This window comes from Heliangelus exortis, chromosome 1, assembly GCF_036169615.1.
Source record: "Heliangelus exortis chromosome 1, bHelExo1.hap1, whole genome shotgun sequence".
Classification (NCBI taxonomy): Eukaryota; Metazoa; Chordata; class Aves; order Apodiformes; family Trochilidae; genus Heliangelus; species Heliangelus exortis.
Genome location: NC_092422.1, coordinates 19,946,959 through 19,963,783, shown reverse-complemented (window position 1 = coordinate 19,963,783; position 16,825 = coordinate 19,946,959). Strand labels below are relative to the sequence as shown.

The 16,825-nt window shown below is 41.2% G+C and overlaps 1 protein-coding gene across 3 annotated transcripts in view; it reads right to left on the bottom strand.

Annotated features, from left to right (window-relative positions):
- WASF3 (WASP family member 3) overlaps window positions 1-12,600 on the bottom strand; it is a 69,577-nt gene extending 56,977 nt beyond the window's left edge. For all 3 annotated transcript variants that reach the window (XM_071736291.1, XM_071736316.1, XM_071736308.1), the window contains exon 1: window positions 12,514-12,600. The gene's annotated coding sequence lies outside the window, so the exon portion shown is untranslated. The remainder of the gene's footprint in view (window positions 1-12,513) is intronic.
- Window positions 12,601-16,825: the final 4,225 nt, after the last annotated feature.

Genomic DNA, 16,825 nt, shown 5'->3' with positions numbered 1-16,825 from the left:
ATGTGTTCACAACTTGCTGCAGACACTTGCTAGTTATTTTCCATTAAGTAGAAGCACAAACTAATATTTCCCTAAGCTATTGGCAACATACTTCCACACTAATTTTACTCTTGCCATGCAGGCCTAATTTTAGAAAAAAAAAAAAATAAAAATCAAACCATTTCAAACCGTGTTTCATTAAAGCTTTTCTCTCCTCTTTTGACAAATGGAAGATCCAGGCTCAGATTTGGAGATAACTCAAAGTTTTAATTTTGTTAGCTTCACATATTTGGGACATTCACAAACCAAAAGAAATGTTAAACTGGCATTTAGACATGCCTAGATTTCATTAGGCAACCAAATATATCCTTAATGTGTTTTGTTGGGGTTTCTTTTTGACATTAAGACTTACAGAAAATGAGATTTAGCCATGCTGCTGACATATACAGGAAAAAAAAAAAGGGAACAAAACTTTCCACCTATTTCATTTTCAAGTATGACAGTGGTACAGAAGTGCCTTACCCTTGAGAAAGGCTTTTATTAAGGATTAGTCTATCATCAGGTTGACATGTAAAAAACTAAATGTTCTGCACCAAAACTACTACTTTAAAACCTGGAGCAAGACAACCTCCTAGATATTGGCCTTACTGCTACAAAACCAGTGATATGATCACCTAAATATAAACTAAAACAAACAGAAGAAAAATAAAAACTCCAATGATGTACCAGCACCAGTCCTCTAGCGGTAATGTTTTGCTCCATTTTTCAGACAAGTAGATCACTAGGTTTTGTACAAAAAATTACATTAGTTTAAATTGCAAAATTAAGTGAAATTTTAATCTCAAAACCCCTTTTCCAGATGATTCTCTGTATCTGATCACCTCAGGTCAGTCAGTTTTTCTGCTTTTATTCAAGTAATTAGTAACTAGTAATGGACAATATGAGTAATAACAAGAAGTACCATATGTCATAACATTTTTGACAAGGGGTCACTGGGATTACAGGCATGACATGAACTCTCTCTCCCCATACCCTCTTCTCACTCTTTGAAAAACAAACTTGCCTGTAGGAGAGTTAGGACTTCTTTTCAGGAAATTTAAACCCAAAAACACTATTGCAGAGTAATACTGCACTGGCAATGGGAATCCACACAAGACCTATTCCCAGAAATACAAGATCTCTTCTCCCTAGCACAGCCCCCCTTTCCCTCTGGGGGGATTATAGCCCTTTTTTTAAACCAAGACCAGTGAACTAAGATTAAAAAAACTAGGCTTAAACTAACACTAAACCTTCCAAGTTCTTGCACTGTTACCATACAGCTAAATACTTCCCTACTGCATTCTTTTTACTGAATAGTAAGCAGACTCATGAGGAGAAAACATTAGATCCTGCACTTCTGGAGAGATAAGAAGCAATATAAAAGGGATTAGCCAGAATTTAAACACAAATGCATAAGAACACACAAGAGGCACGTTTTCAGATTTCACACCCCTGTGCAACGTGCAGTCTTTGCTGTGTCTTTCTATGTAACAGGAGAGCACTGATTTAATGGCTGGAAGTGATCCTATGCTATGAGCAGTAAATAAGCACAACCAGCTCTAAAGCAATGTATCTGTGCATTAGGAACAAAAGGTATTAAAAATAAATACAGAGCAGGTGACAACTATTACCAGATCAGTTGATTTATTTATAAAGTCTCCTCTGGGCTACCAAGGATCTATCTGGCAGAAATTACTCATAAGGAAGAGAACTTCACTTTCTCCAAAGCCTTTAGAGTACCAGTATCTGTTGCTAGATAAACCATTTCTAGATGCACTAAATCCCAGTCCTACATCCAACACTTCACAACCAACATTCTTTGCCTAATAAGGGAGGACAGGGTACCTGCAGCTACTGCAGCCTGATCAGCCAGCTGCTGGCTGAGGTCGTGTTCTTTTCTATTCAGAATCACCAAAAGTTGCTTCAAGCCTAGAGAAAAACATGAAACTCAAGCTTCCCACTTTGGCCAAGTTTATTCTTCTAACATCCAATAGGAATTTGATTTGAATCAAGCCCTGCATGCTTTGAAAAAGGAAAAGAGGAAAAGAGAATAAACAGAAAAGAGGATCAACACTTCATTATACATCTGCAGAAATGAACAAAAAAAGCACAGAAGGCATATTTTATGGACCACTACTAAAATCATGCAAATTAACTAATCCATAGTGGAGTTCAATTATTTCTAGTCGTATCTTTCCTAGAGTTACATTTATTTTAGTATTTTGTTCAAAATGAGTTTAAAAGACTCAAAAATACACTTCTGACAAAAGAACATATCCTTCAAGCTTTGTATTAAAGACAAGTTTGTGTTTGAAGGTTTCCTCCATGTATTTTAGTTCTAAAATATCAATAATCAGGTTGAACATCTTAAAAAAATATAACCATTTTAATAACCCTCAAATTCACTGGTTTCATTCCTCCAGATTCAACACCATACTTGTACCCTCACAGTTAGTTTTCCCTGATGTTTCCCACTCAGTGGTAAAACACATGATTTCTCTCCATTTTTTGCCTATCCCTGTAACTGAATGGACCCAGATGGACTTCTTTGTGTTTGAAATTGTTTGTTCTATGCTATAGTTATTGTTCTGTAATGAAGCATAACAAAAGCTATCTTTGATCAACAAATCAAAGCTGTTCACTGCTTCGACTGTCATCCCTTACACTCACAAAACTTACTTCAATGTATCTTCTAATACTTGATATTCAAAGGAATGAACAGCCATGATTTTACCAAGATAAAAAAGCATAGGGATACTTAAACTACTACTTAAACTTGAATTTATAGGCATGGGTGTTACAGTCAATATCATAGGTATATCATAAGCATAAAATGAAGCCTTATTTATACGGGAACCTCAACAGTCAAGTTTAGCTTTGAAAAACTTCAAAAAAATTATTACAGGCTGCTTGTGTGCTTCTCTGGAGCCCAGTAACAAGGCTGAGGAAACTTCCCAAGCTGTGATTAGCATTTAGCAGCTTAAGGGCTCACTCTGCTTGTTGATGCAACCTGGACAACCAACCATAACGATACATGATTAAAGTTAAGCTTCCAAAAGCATTTAACATTTGATTCTGCTGAAAATACAATTTTACTACACATTTTGAAAATAAAATCACTTCTTCCTCTTCTAGAAATCCATGATGAGGCCAGACATATGCTTGTTTTCCAAACAACAACTGTTTTTAAAAAATACTCTTTGTGATGTTCTTGCCAAAAATAACATTCTGTGGCTTAAAGAAATGTGATAGTAGGCAGTTCATTCAGTTGAGTGAAGAAGAGTTTACATTTGGCAAGGGTTTACATTTCATGTCTTGCATCTACTTCCCTCCATTTTAAGTCTTTTGGGGGATGGATGTGGCAATGGATAGGGTTTCTGTTGTGGTTTGTTAGGATTTTTTTTTTTACATCTCCAAGTATTTTACTCACTGAAAAAAAAAAAACCAACAAAAAAAAAACCACCAAAAACCACATCTGTGGGTTCCACCAGAAATGACACAAAGCAGAAGTTCAACACAATACATGTTTTTTACATTTTTTTAGGATATAAGAGTTTGAAAGGGAAGTGAAAAAAAAAAAAAAAAAAAAAGACTTCAGAAGAAACACATGAGAGTTTACCACAGGAGGAAGTAGACCAGAAAATTCCAATGAGGAAGCAGAACACAAGCAAGAACATCAACAGCTTCATATGAAAACATAGGACAGGGAGAGAAGGAGACTGATTTGGGGTTTTAGCTGCTGTAGTCTTAGACAGTATAAAGACTACCTGCCAATAAAGGTGGTTGTTTCACTGTTGCCTCAAAAGTTTCAGATTAAGAGATAGAAACACAATGTAAACATACAAATTAGACTATACACTGTGTAAGACTTATTTCAGAAAGGCATAATTTTAAGACAATGGTTTGATCTGCTATAATATTTGACCTCGACTTTCATTAATTAATAACTCAGAAATAGTAACTGGACCAACTTACTAGTTTATGTAAAATATGTAGTTGATTTGAAGCACCTAAGACAACAGAAGTTCTGAAATTTTCCCCAATAGCAGAGTTCTACTTGCTATTTCCCAGAAGCTTTTGCAAACAGTTACAAATCCCATTGAACAGAACCCTGCCATCACTCTAAGATACAAAAATTCATGAAGTCTGCTGAACCCTAACCAACATCAAGCCAGATATTCAGACAAGATTGCAGCCAGCTGAGTGACCAAAAAAACAACTCCTACACTGCAGATCCATGCAAATAGAGACCCTCAGAATTTTTAGTATGACAAACAGAACATTATTGCAAAGCACATACTTTCTTCAGCAGAACAGCAAATACTTTGGAAAAATAAGGTCAGAATCCCAACTATCTTACAGTAGTATTTCAGATGCAGCTATTCCAGGCTACTAAAAATCCTTAAGGCTAGAAACTCAACCACTTATTAATCCACCAACACGGAAGCTTCTCCTATCATTAGCAGGGCAAATCCACAACCAGACACGAAGGTCTTTCTTCAGACCACAATCAGCTTGAGCTGTAACTACGTGTTGCTCCTAATCTTATCTACACGACTGCGTAGAAATACCCACCCCAAATCAAGGGATGCTTGAAATTTCAAGCTAGTCTACAAGAACAGAAGCAGTATTTGATGACAGAAGCAAATGTTATAATCACTACATTTTGTTTGAGGGCTGGAAGACTATCTCAGTGCATTCTCAGACACTCCTCTGGATGGTATTTGTACCTCCTCACTTCAGCATTCAGGTATTTCATGCCTGCCGTGCACAAGCTCTACAACTCTACTTGCTATAAAGTGACTGCTACAGTCAAGATGTACAAGACTTCTACGAATTTTAAGAACAGGGAGCTCCAAGAGAAGCAAGCTGACTGAGCTGAAAGAAACAGGATCCCCTCCATATAGAAAAAAAATTGAAGCTGATGAAATGCTAGTTCCTGATTCTTCCTGCAAAAAGAACAGTGAAAAGAAAGGACACGGCTTGCACATCTTCTTGTCTAGCATAGCCTGACAAATACTCGTGCTCTGTTACACAAATTAGATAACCTGAAATTGTAACCAAACCTTTTCTACAGCTGTACCAAGATATCCTCTTTAAATAAGACTTAGCTGCAGCCACACTCCAACTCCCTGAGTTGGCATGCAGAGGTTAGAACTTCAATATTCAAACTCTGTGGAAAAAAAAAAAACAAACCAACAGTAATACAGGTACAACAGTGTCGCCAAATTCAGCATAAAAATCAAATGTAAACTTCATTTGAAGTTAGGTGTTAGCTCCTCCATGTCTGCAGCTGTTGAAGTATTCAAAGCAGCAGCCAAGCTTTAAGAAGAAAAACAGAACTTTCCCGGGAAATAACTCTACAATCAGCCTTCTGATACAAGTTCCAGAGAATTCCAACATTCTCTATAAAGCCCATCAGCAAGCTATGTCTGTAGAAGAAAGAACTAAAAAGTCACATTTTCACTGAAGCCTCCCTTCTAATTCAGAATTCTTAATTTCTTCATTCACATGTAATGAAGCAGAAGAACCCAAAGAAGTGTTTCCAAAGGCTGTTTGAAATTTCAAAATACAACAAGCTTCCCAGGCCTTGTCTTGTAGCACACCAGTCCCCACAGCTGCCCACTGCCCTGACAGAACAAAAGTCTACAGCAGATGAATAGTTTTCCATGACATCGTGGAATACTGACCTTTTTCCATTACAGAATTTCAAAACAAACATTAAGAAATCAGTTTCAACATTAAATGCAATACTGTTAAACATATTTTGATACATTATGCCTTCCACAATCACATACAGAGGCTCTCTGACTATAACTATTGCCTGTTACAGTCAAATTGGTTGCCACTATGAAGATGCACAAGAAACCAGGGATTCACCAGCTGAAGAACTGAGGTCTCTGGCTATGAGGAAAGTATGTGTCCTGATGCCATTTAATTTTCCAGGTCACAGGAATGAAAGAGAAAATCTGTTTTCACCTTTACCAGCCTTTTTTGTATAAAATTATGGATCCAAGGTTTACATACAGCTCACATGCTCTAACCAATGTCTCCACTCAGATACACAACAGTGACCCAAATGCCACCGTCCTCCTTCCCTTACAGGAAGGACACCAGAAGCATTAACCAGAAAAGACAGATTAGCTCTTTCCAACCTTCAAAGGAAGGAATTGCAACACGAACAGCAGTGTGAGGCTGCAAGAAACAGCTACTGGGGAGGGAGGAGTGGGAAACAGCTGCACACATCAGCTATGACTGCATACACCAGCTATAAAGGAACACTCAACTGGAAAAAAATCTCATTCCCAGATTCAAGGTGAATCCTAGCCCCTACTATCAGCCCTATCAATGGTATCTTGGTCTGCAGCAAGTGACCTGGCTAATCAGGTCATGGAAGAAAGTCCTGATGGCCATGTTTTATGCAATGTTTTCTGCCTATAAATATGTCAGATCTCCAGCAAATCCCAACTTGTATGCACTGACCTTTACACACAGTCTTAACTGTTGGTACTGGCAACTAGACCTGAATAAAACATTTTTCATGAGATGCTTTTCAGTCTACACTGATAAGATGCTTTGCTCGCTTTTAGTTGCTACAACCATATCAACAATAAAAAGATAATTTTTGTACACGCTATCTTCTAAACAGTCAGTGAAACTCAAGTCCTCTAAGGCCTCTAAAATACTATTACATTACAACCATGAGGATCAAGTCCAAGTCCTGACTCCATAAAGGGAACCCTAGAAGTTAAAACAGTTACCTAGGGGTGTTGTACAACTGCTTCTCAAACCCTGACTGGCTTGGGCCATGACTACTTCCTTGGGGACCTTGTTCTAGCACTTAACCACCCTCCAGTCTGTAACATTCCCAGTGAAGAACTTCCAAGCTGAACTTCCCCCGATGCAGCTTTATGTCATTCCCTTGGACCACACCATTGGACACCAGGCAGACAAGAGCAGCACCTCCACTTCCACTGCTCCTCATAAGGAAGCTGTTGATGGAGATGAGGTCACCCCTAAGTCTCCTCTTCTGCAAGGTGAACAAACCTAGAATCCTCATTCATTCCTCCTAAGTCATGCCCTCTGCTTCCTTCACCATCTTTGTTTCCCTTCTTTGGACACACTCGAATATTTTGGTGTCATTGTTATTCTGTGAAGCCCAAAACTGTTGCTACATTTTATTTCCATTACCTTTGCCTTCATGATCCACCAATACAATAAGGACATAAAACAGGCTTCCAAAATGACAAAGACAACATACTAATTTAAACCATAGTACTGTATGTTACAATTCAACTAATTAGACAGTAACCTAAAGGACAAGACACTAAATAACATATTTGTCTGAGAAGTAGTAAATTAGAGCATTCCAAGAAAAATATAGCATCATCCAATTCATAAGGCAGTGACATGTTTCCTGAGCAAGGAGTCACTAACATATCAAGGGTAAGGCAGTAAGTGTTTAGCATTGAGACACAACCCTAAAAATTTAGGACTACCACTCAGGCAACCCAGCAGCAAAATACAGGCAGCATCATTTGATCATGGCCATCCAAACAGCAGACTTCAACTCAACTATGTTCAGTAGCCTCTACACCTTACCAGCACAGTCCCACCCCAATCAGCACCCTGTTTTAATATTTAACAGCTGTTCAGCAAACAGATTAAATATACAGAAAACAGCTACATGTGCTCATAGACAAGCCAAGCACTTGAAAATACTACATTACCTTAGAAAGGCTGAAGGAGCTCATTTTAAAAATACAAAAAAAATCATTTAACTAATAAAAAGAATGAAATAACAGACTTACATAGAATTTCAAATATCTAAAAAAATTGTAACTGCTAACAGCACTTGCTAAAACAATGAAATATTTTTATCTATCAATTTCATTTAGATAATGCATTAAACAACATTTTCACTGATAATGACTTAAACTTTCCTTCCCAATTTTGAAGTTCTGTGAGCAAATACAAGGCTGACAGGGGACTTGAGAACCACCCTAAGATATATACACAACTCAACAGCAAGTGCTTTTACATCAGCATAGAAGGAAACATAACCACTGCATAAACCTTCAAAAAGTCTGTCTCATTCAAAACTAATCATGATATATATTTTGAATCTCTGTGAATTTATCTCTGCACACTGCTGTGTAAATGAACAATGCCTGACAGAGCTGCGCCATAGGGAATTATTCTATAGTTTCTACACTGTGCAGATTTGAACAACAGGGATGTACAATAAAAGCTCCTGCCAAAGAAATAGTGAAAAAGAGTTTTGATTTATGAAACTAGGCAGAAAACATGTCAGGTTGTAATTCTGTGCACAGCATTTGAAAATATTTTTTCTTGTCCTGAAGAAAAATATATTTAAGTCAACCCAAAATTGCAGGTTTGACAGATTAATGGAAGCTACAACTGCCTTAGCCTAGGCTACTTCTATTTATATCAATTATGATAACTGTAAAATATGAACTCTGAACACATTCAAATTACCACTGATATTCATACATACTTTATCTATGTCAATTACCAGCATTTTAAAGATTGCACCATATTCTGAAGACTGCTATAAAACCTGAGTATCTACAGAATGCAGGATTAATTCCAAAACTACAGCAAAAACATCTGCATGCCAGCCATGTACAAGACACTTAGTTATCATGTTCAGTGATGCTTGGCCTATTCTCTAATTCTGCACTCAATAGTCTGTCAGTTCTTTCCAGTACCTCTTACCAAAACACTCTTGCAAGGAGGTTTGCACTTATGAATGTTGAGAAGAAAACCTTCACATTAAGTGTAAGCTGTTTGATACTATACAAATGACGGGGAAATATTATGTTTTATTGTTTCATGGTTTAGAACAACATCTGTGTTTAAAACAAACACAAACATCAATCAGGTTCAACCTGACTACAACTAAATTTTCAGTTCTGCTACACAGCCAAGGCTCAAGATGCCTCCATTCAAACCTTAGGCAAGTAACTGATTTTCAGAGAACCATAGAATGGTGTGGGTTGGAAAGGACCTTCAAGATCCTCTATTTTTAACACCCCTGCCATGGGCAGAGGCACTGTCCACTAAACCAGGATGCTCCAAGCCCCATCCAGCCTGGCCCTGAGCACTTCCAAGGAGGGAACATCCACAGCTTCTCTGGCGTATTCTGTATGCACAACTTCCATAATGGAAAAGTTAATACTCACCCATCACCTACTTCTCTGCTCTTTTAAGTGAACAAGCAGTTACAATCTGTGACCCATAGTATTTCCTTGTACAAGGAAGCTTCTGAAGACAACCTACAGCTGTAACATAACATGGGAAGACATTTTTGTAATCTGATCCTATTAATGATGTTCATATACTGAACAGATTTAAGATTAGAGAGCTAAGAAAAGAGCCTGATAAAAGCAACTTCTCCCCATCGTTCCTTTAAATTAATATCTCTACTGGTGAGGCAATTCACAGAACTCAGTATCATAACCCACTGGACGTGCACAGCCTCCTTATACCAGTAGTGCAACCCACCTGGCACACAGCCTCAACAGCTGTAGTACTGAGCTGGAGCTCAATACCCCATGAAAGCAGAAATAAAGTAAAATCACAGTAAAGACCACCAGAAGTCCAAGCATTTTAATTGAAGCAACAAATGAGTCAGGAAGAAGCCTATAAATCACCACTGAATTAAAATGGCCAAAAAGTCCTGTGTTATACAACCTCTATCAGGTGCAAGCTTAGTTACAAGACCATTTCAACTAAAACAAGGCCTGCAAGAGCAGACTTCTATTACCTGCACCAACATTTCTTGCTCATTCCTCCTGCTGATCGCTGTACATAAGAAACCTAAAAAATATTATTCCTATCATCTGTCACACAATGGCTTTTCTTCCTCTTTTTTCCACACAGAAACACTGCCTGCAGACACTGTTTCAGAGAAATAAGACATTTACCTTCTTATTGAAGAATAAAGTAAACAAACCTGATCTAAAGTCATACCAAAGCTGTTGATCTGTAAGAAGTTTATATTACTACTCCTAAAATCATAATCCTTTAAGGCATAGTGCACAGACAAATACTGAAAAACAAAGCAGGTCTACGCTATTAGCTATGAAATGTCTTATGTATTGTACCACATAAATCAAACATGAAGCCTCAATAAATTATTTCTACTGTGAAAGCTCCCTTTTAAAGCACAAGCAAATCTATTTCTGACATACAAAGTCATCTTTTGTTACTTCCATAGACAAATAGGAAGATTAGCAAAGACTACAAAATTTCAGAAACTCTTGTGTATAATCAAGACTATTGTTTCAGTATCTGACTAAAAATGTTTTCAAATTTTTCTTTATTTGAAGAAAATAGCCATTGAAAAGGAGAATAAAGGGAACTGGCTCAATTATATATTATTTCATGTATGACAAAGCCTCTGTGTTCATCACCTACATTCACAGTGCAACCAGCAATACAAACACAAACTACTTCAGCAAGCAATAACAAATGTTTGTTTGACCAAGTCATCCCCAAAATCCAGTTGGAAATTAATCAAACTTCCACACTGCTACAAGGGAACACAGTGTGGTCCTGATATCCACTGAAGAGCTGCAAATAAAAGAACCTTCTTACAGGGCTAAATTAAAACTGCATTCTTACTATGTAAGAATGACTTAGGGCCCTTATCTTAGTGTAGCCATATAACTGTCCTGCCATCTTACTGTATTTTATTCTGAAAAGAACTTAAAGGCAAAAGTAAGCTATAACTGAACGTAACACCTAACACAGCTCAGTTCCACAGCTCAAATATGAGGTTTAATATTGAATCTTTAAGTTTGCAAGTATTGTAGCTTTAACAGGTTTCTATCTTGGGTATTAGTCTATATATTTATTCCATATCTTGTCAACCTCCACGTATTAGAGGCCATACAACTCAACATCTGAGCTTCAGGATGCTGTACCTTGTGAGGGGGCATGCTGGAGAATAAGAACTGCAGCCTTATTCCATTACTTCATTCCTGTCTTCAAGCACAGACTCTATTAGCTACTATGGAAAATATTTTATCAAGCAAAGGCAAAACAATAGTCTGACTTCTATAAACTTAATACTTCTGTTTCCCTATGTAAAGCTTAAAAACAAAAAAAAAAAAAAAAAAAAAAGGCAGGTCTTGCATGATAGACAAGGCAAAACAACCTCCTTCTCTTCATCCTCAGATTTAAGAGTCTCTTGAAGTTCCTGGAGGCTTTTATAATCTGTCCCCATCTTTTTCTAATAGGAATACTTCCCCCTACTCCCTGCAGTTTACAAAAGAGTGACAAAGAACCACAGCCAGACAGTTTATTCCTTTTCCTGCACAAACGGTGCACAAACTAAGCCATTGGTGCCTGGAAGTATTTTCTACCAAGGAATCTCAACGACTACATCCAATAACCCAACACTCAAGCATGGTCCCCACTTCATAGATTATTGTTCCACCTCTCACTCCTCCTGTTAGCTGTCTGCTAAGATCACTGAACCGTAGCAGAAACGCAAAGAAAAAAAAAAAGAATAAGCATTTCTTAACCACTTTTCAGACAGTGCTGGACACACAGAAGTTGGAATAAATCCCTGTCTCCACATGCCTGAACTCACTCAGACTCCTTGATTCTTCTCAGCGACACATTCACTTAAGAAATAAGGGGGGATGGAGAACCAACACAATTAATATGTTAAAAAAAAAGTAGGGAAGAAAAAAAAAACCAAAAAGATGATGACTTAAAAGTTCCTGAGCTGTCGAAGAATCCCAGCAGCGCCATTCAAAGCCAAAAACGATTAATTTTAAGTGCTTGAAGACGGCTGGACATTCAGAAGAGACTCGCTGGTGTCACGCCGCGGGGCTGGTGCGGGAGAAACACGAGTGGGGAACAAGACCCCGAATTTGCGGTTCCCGGGGGTGGGTGCCGTGTCCCCCGCGGCCCGCTCGGAGCGACCGCTCCGAGCGGGCCGCGGGGGACACGGCACCCACCCCCGGGACCTGTAAGTCTTAGGGTCTCATCCCCTGATCCCACACATGAGGCGGGGGGACGACTCTGCAACAACCAACCACCCCCCCTCAGACCGAAAGGGGGAAGGGAAGGCGCCCCGCGGCTCTGTCGGGGCTGGCGAGGGGCCGAGGCCGGCAGAAGGGCTCGGAACAAAGCTTCCCCCGCCCGGCTGAGGCCGGCCAGCTGAGCCCGGGCCGGAGAGGAGCGAGATGCCCCGTCGGAGCCCTCATCGCGACTGTGAGGAGAAAGGCGCTGCTGCCGCGCTGAGGGGGCTCCCGCAGGGCAGCCGCGGGATTATCCCCGCGGGCGGCCGGCGAGGGACCGTTAAAAAGCGGCTGCTCCCCCCTCAGCGCCCCTCCTGGCGGCCGCCGGGCTACCGGGGAGGGGTGAACGGACCCCCAGACCACCGCCGCCGCCACACCCTCCTCCCCACCGTCGCCTCGGTGGCTGAGGGAGGCGGGAACGCGACCCCGCACCCACCTGGCACCGGGCTCCGTCCCATCCCGCTCCGCCGCGACCGCCGCCGCCGACCGCCTTCGCGGGCTAAGCCCCCGCGCGCCCCGCCGCCGACCCTGCCCCCTTCGGCCTCAAGCCCCGCCCCTCGCCTTGCCATTTGCCCCTTGCCGGGAGGGGCGGGGCAAGGCGCGCCAATGGGAGCCCGCGCTTCGGCGCACACATTGCTGATCGGCGTGAGAAGCAGCCAATGAACACGCCAGGAGGGCGGGGAGCGTTGTCAATCAGCAGCCCCTACCTGGGGCTCGCAAGGGGCCGAGCGCGGGGTGGTTCCGTGCCGCTGAGCAGCGACCGAGCCCCCTCAGATCCCTTCGCTTCCCCCCTCCCCGCTCTCTTCTCCTTCCCCCTCGCCCTGGACCTTGCTGCAGCCGCTGAAGGCGGCGGTCAAAGCCGCCGCGGTGTGTAGGCTGACACGAGGCTCCCGTCGGCTGCCCGCCGCGGGGTTGTCTTCCCCCGGCATGTACGTGTCCTCTCCGGAGCAGCCGCCTCTTCTTCGGGAGCCACACGGGCCCCTTTCCCGCCCGGCCACGCTCCCTGTCCCGCCTCGGGGCCGGCCTCACGCCTCCTCCACAACAGCTTCAGCCCGGTGCCGGCTGCCGAGCAGGGATCCCTCTACCCTCAGGGCTGCCCTCCCGCACAGGCAGGGCGGGGGTCGGGCTGCCGTGGCCCTGTCACACACCACTCTCCCTCCCACCCTCCCTTTCCCCTCTTCGGCCACCCCTTCTTCACCCATCTCCCCGGCTTCAGCACACCGGTGCCCGGCTCCTCGCAGCACTGCGGGTCGCCTTGGGTCTCCCCCCCAGCGCTGGGCCCACCCACCGCCGCGGCCCCTCTGCCGCCTGCCAGGCGGCTCTGCCCTCATGGCGAGCTGCCACAGGCATCCGCCGCTCCAGCCCGCCCTTCGCCTGCCCTTGCGACCCAATTCCCACTGAATCCAATTTCTGGTCATCCCAGAGAGCTCCACGCTGGTACAGACACCCTCGCACTGAGGGGGCTCGGCGGGGCTGGTTTCGGGAGGTGTTTGTGAGGGCTGCAGCTGCTGACCCGGCCCCAACAATGTGTCCTCCTTCCTTTGTGGTGTTCCCCGCCACCGGGGCTTTTGTCGCTGGCTGCAAAGCCTTTAGAAAAAAAATAAGTCGGACTTTATCATGTGAATGAGATTTTAGGGGGTGGGGTGTTGTGGGGGAGGATAGAACAATAGCCAAGCGATCTTTAATGCCCCAGGGCACTTCAATAAATAATCACAGCTGAAAGTAGAGGTTATTGAACGCCATCTCCAGTCAATCATTTTGGCAACTCAAGAGTTTACTGAACTCAAACCCGATGGTACCACTGGTGTCAGTTCTCCACACTTTTCCTTACAGGGGAGGATGAAGCAAAGACATGAGTTTACAAGCACTTTCTTTTCACAAAAGATAGTATGTGGTATTGCTATTAGCTTGAGGAAGACGGGGAAAAAAAAATACCCCACAGCTTTTATTTAAGATACCAGCATCGGTAGAGGAAGGAGCAGCTGAGAACCACTGCTGTAACACAGCAAAAAGCAGCAAGCCAGCTATGTGGCTTTCCTACACTTTGAAGAGCAGAGGGTGACAATTTTATGATCGCTACAAAGCAAAGAGAAAAGGAGTCACCAAGTAACAACCCTAAAAGAAGGAAGTGGCGATCTTTTTCCTCGTATAAGGGCTCGCTAGGACAAAAATCCTAAAGGAAAAATAGTCTCTTAAGTTTTGAGAAAAAGTTCTATTCAAAAGGAGGGTATTTTCCCTAAAACACATACACAGCAAGAAAGAGGAAACTCCTCAGAGACAGCAAAATGAAGTGGAGGAAAATGACCTGGCCTTCATAAACCCAGCTGCATTCACACTCATTCAGTGATGATTTTTGCATAATGAAAATGAGATCTTGAGGTTTGAAATATATTAATTTCAAACAGACCTATCATTGCCAGTATTTTTTTCCACTCCATCAGTACAAGAAGCCCGTGTGATGCAAGATATTAACATTTTATTTAATTCCATCTGCTTTCCAGGTTCTTGGATTCCTTCTCAGCTTTCATTTTTCTTCTCTGCTTTCACAACATTTTAATACTCTTTTTAATAATATCTACATCATCTGAAAAAAAGAACTCAGGCAGAGCTTTATTATGGCTGTTTTGACCTTGCCTGAGAATTTGAAAATAAGGCAAATCTGCCAAACATTTTGCATTTCATATGTACTGTTTTCATTAAGAGACAAAAAATATATATGTATTCAAACTATCTCCAAGTAATAATTCAATCAGCTTTGTCTAAACCATTATTGGTTTTAAGTGAAATCATGCTTCAGGAAAATCCTCTGAGGCAGTAGATTCAGGTTTGGACTAACAAACCAAGACATATCCAAGATTCATCTTTCTCTTATTAATTTCACTTGAGGACAGAATCATGCTTCAGAGGTTAATGAAAAGGGAGGGTTATTGGAGTCTGAAGCCAAGATAAATTAGTGGAAGTAAGCATGATGTTTTCTTAATCTCTGCTTATAATGTCACATACTGAGATCAAATTCATAAGGACCTCCTTTTCTTGAATAGTTAATTTCACAAACAAAAAAAAAAAAAGGAAGAAACAATATTTTAAAAGTCTTTTATACTGTTTGTTGCTTTCTGCTGAAGAGTGTATTTCATGATAAGGAAATCTTTTTATCTTTTAGGGAACAGAAAATTGCTGAATAATGTTAAAATAAATAATGTTACGCAAATGATTTACAACACCACCGATAACCATTACAGCACCTCTCATTATTAATGGGACATTGATAGGCCCTTGAAGAGTCTCGTGCTGAATCAGCTTTTGAAATAAATTGCTTTCCCTCTAGCTGCAGCCAAACCCCAGAGAAGGGGGAACCATGTCTTGACTGATGTAAATTGATTTAGGACAGCAAGCTGATGCACACAATGCACAACAGAAGATGCTTGATGAATTACTCTGTCTCTGTTCATGGAGTTTATTTTCTGTTCATTCAAAAGTAATATTTATATTATTACACTCTTCATGGTTTTAGTATTACTGGTATTTCCATACCATTCATATTATCAGGAATATTTTCCTGAGACTGTTAACCATTTTGGTTTTTTTGTTGTTGCTGTTTTCTTTTTAATATCCCTGGATCACCGGATTGCTGGAAGACTAGCAAAGTATATGAAACCAAGATGCAAGTAAGATCCAAAAGGAAAAGATCCAAAAGATCCAAGATGCAAACCAAGATCCTCAAAGGAAACATTCAACATAAGTTCAAAGAGGCACCGTGTAATCAATCTTGAGAAAAAAACGCAGGCAAACAAGAACAAAAGGTAGCCTAATAACTTTTCAAGACAGCTACTTTCATCAACTCAACAAGAGTTGTAATTCTGCCAATTAATAGTAAGGTCCATTAACTGTAAGTCATAAAAACATTTTACTATGCAAAGGTGTCAATTTTCTGTGCTGCTTGGCACAGTGCAGGACAGTTTGGTAGGACAGTGTAGTAGGATATCATATGCAGCAGGGGTTGGTGATCTGTAGTGGGAGTGGGCAGTCTTAGTGGTTTCACAGCATCATCAATTGAACAAGCACACTTTTTCAAAACAAACACAAAAAGAAGTGATTCCAAGTTCCTGGGGAGATTAAAATATTACATACAGAAAGCTGTAATTAGTAACAGATTGTTGACTTAGCAGCCCTATGATGCAGGGCACAGCATCATTACCTTTGTACCTACTGGAACAAAGGTAAGAAACAAGAAACATAGGGTGAATATCTAGGTTTAAAAAGAGAAGCTCAGCCCACGTGGATAGGTGGGGTTCTTTAAGCAGGACTATGTGACACGTTTCAAAGTGTGCTGTGCCAGGCACTTCCATCAGCTGAAGAGACACAGAATTTTAGTCTCCTGTTTGGACTCAGTATAGACATATGTTTTTTTACAGACCCGGCAGTCCTTTCCTAAACTTCTGTGCCTTGTATTGTGATCACCAGTCATAACAGAGGTATGATGTTAAAGGGGAAAACAAAATCTCTTATTAGACAAAAATAGACTTTCCTGGATAAAACTAATGAGTGAGGAAGAGCAACATGTTGCTCAGTGTCAGAGGATTTATGCAGCTGAGTTCTGGCAAGTCCATAGCTGCTTTCTCACTCTACTGGGTCCATAAACAGACATTGCTATTGAAAGATTCATGCTAACCATGTTTGATTGGTCCCAGCCTGATGTCCTGTAGTTATGGCTAACCCTGCTCCATCTGATTTTTCTGTCTCTTGTAGTA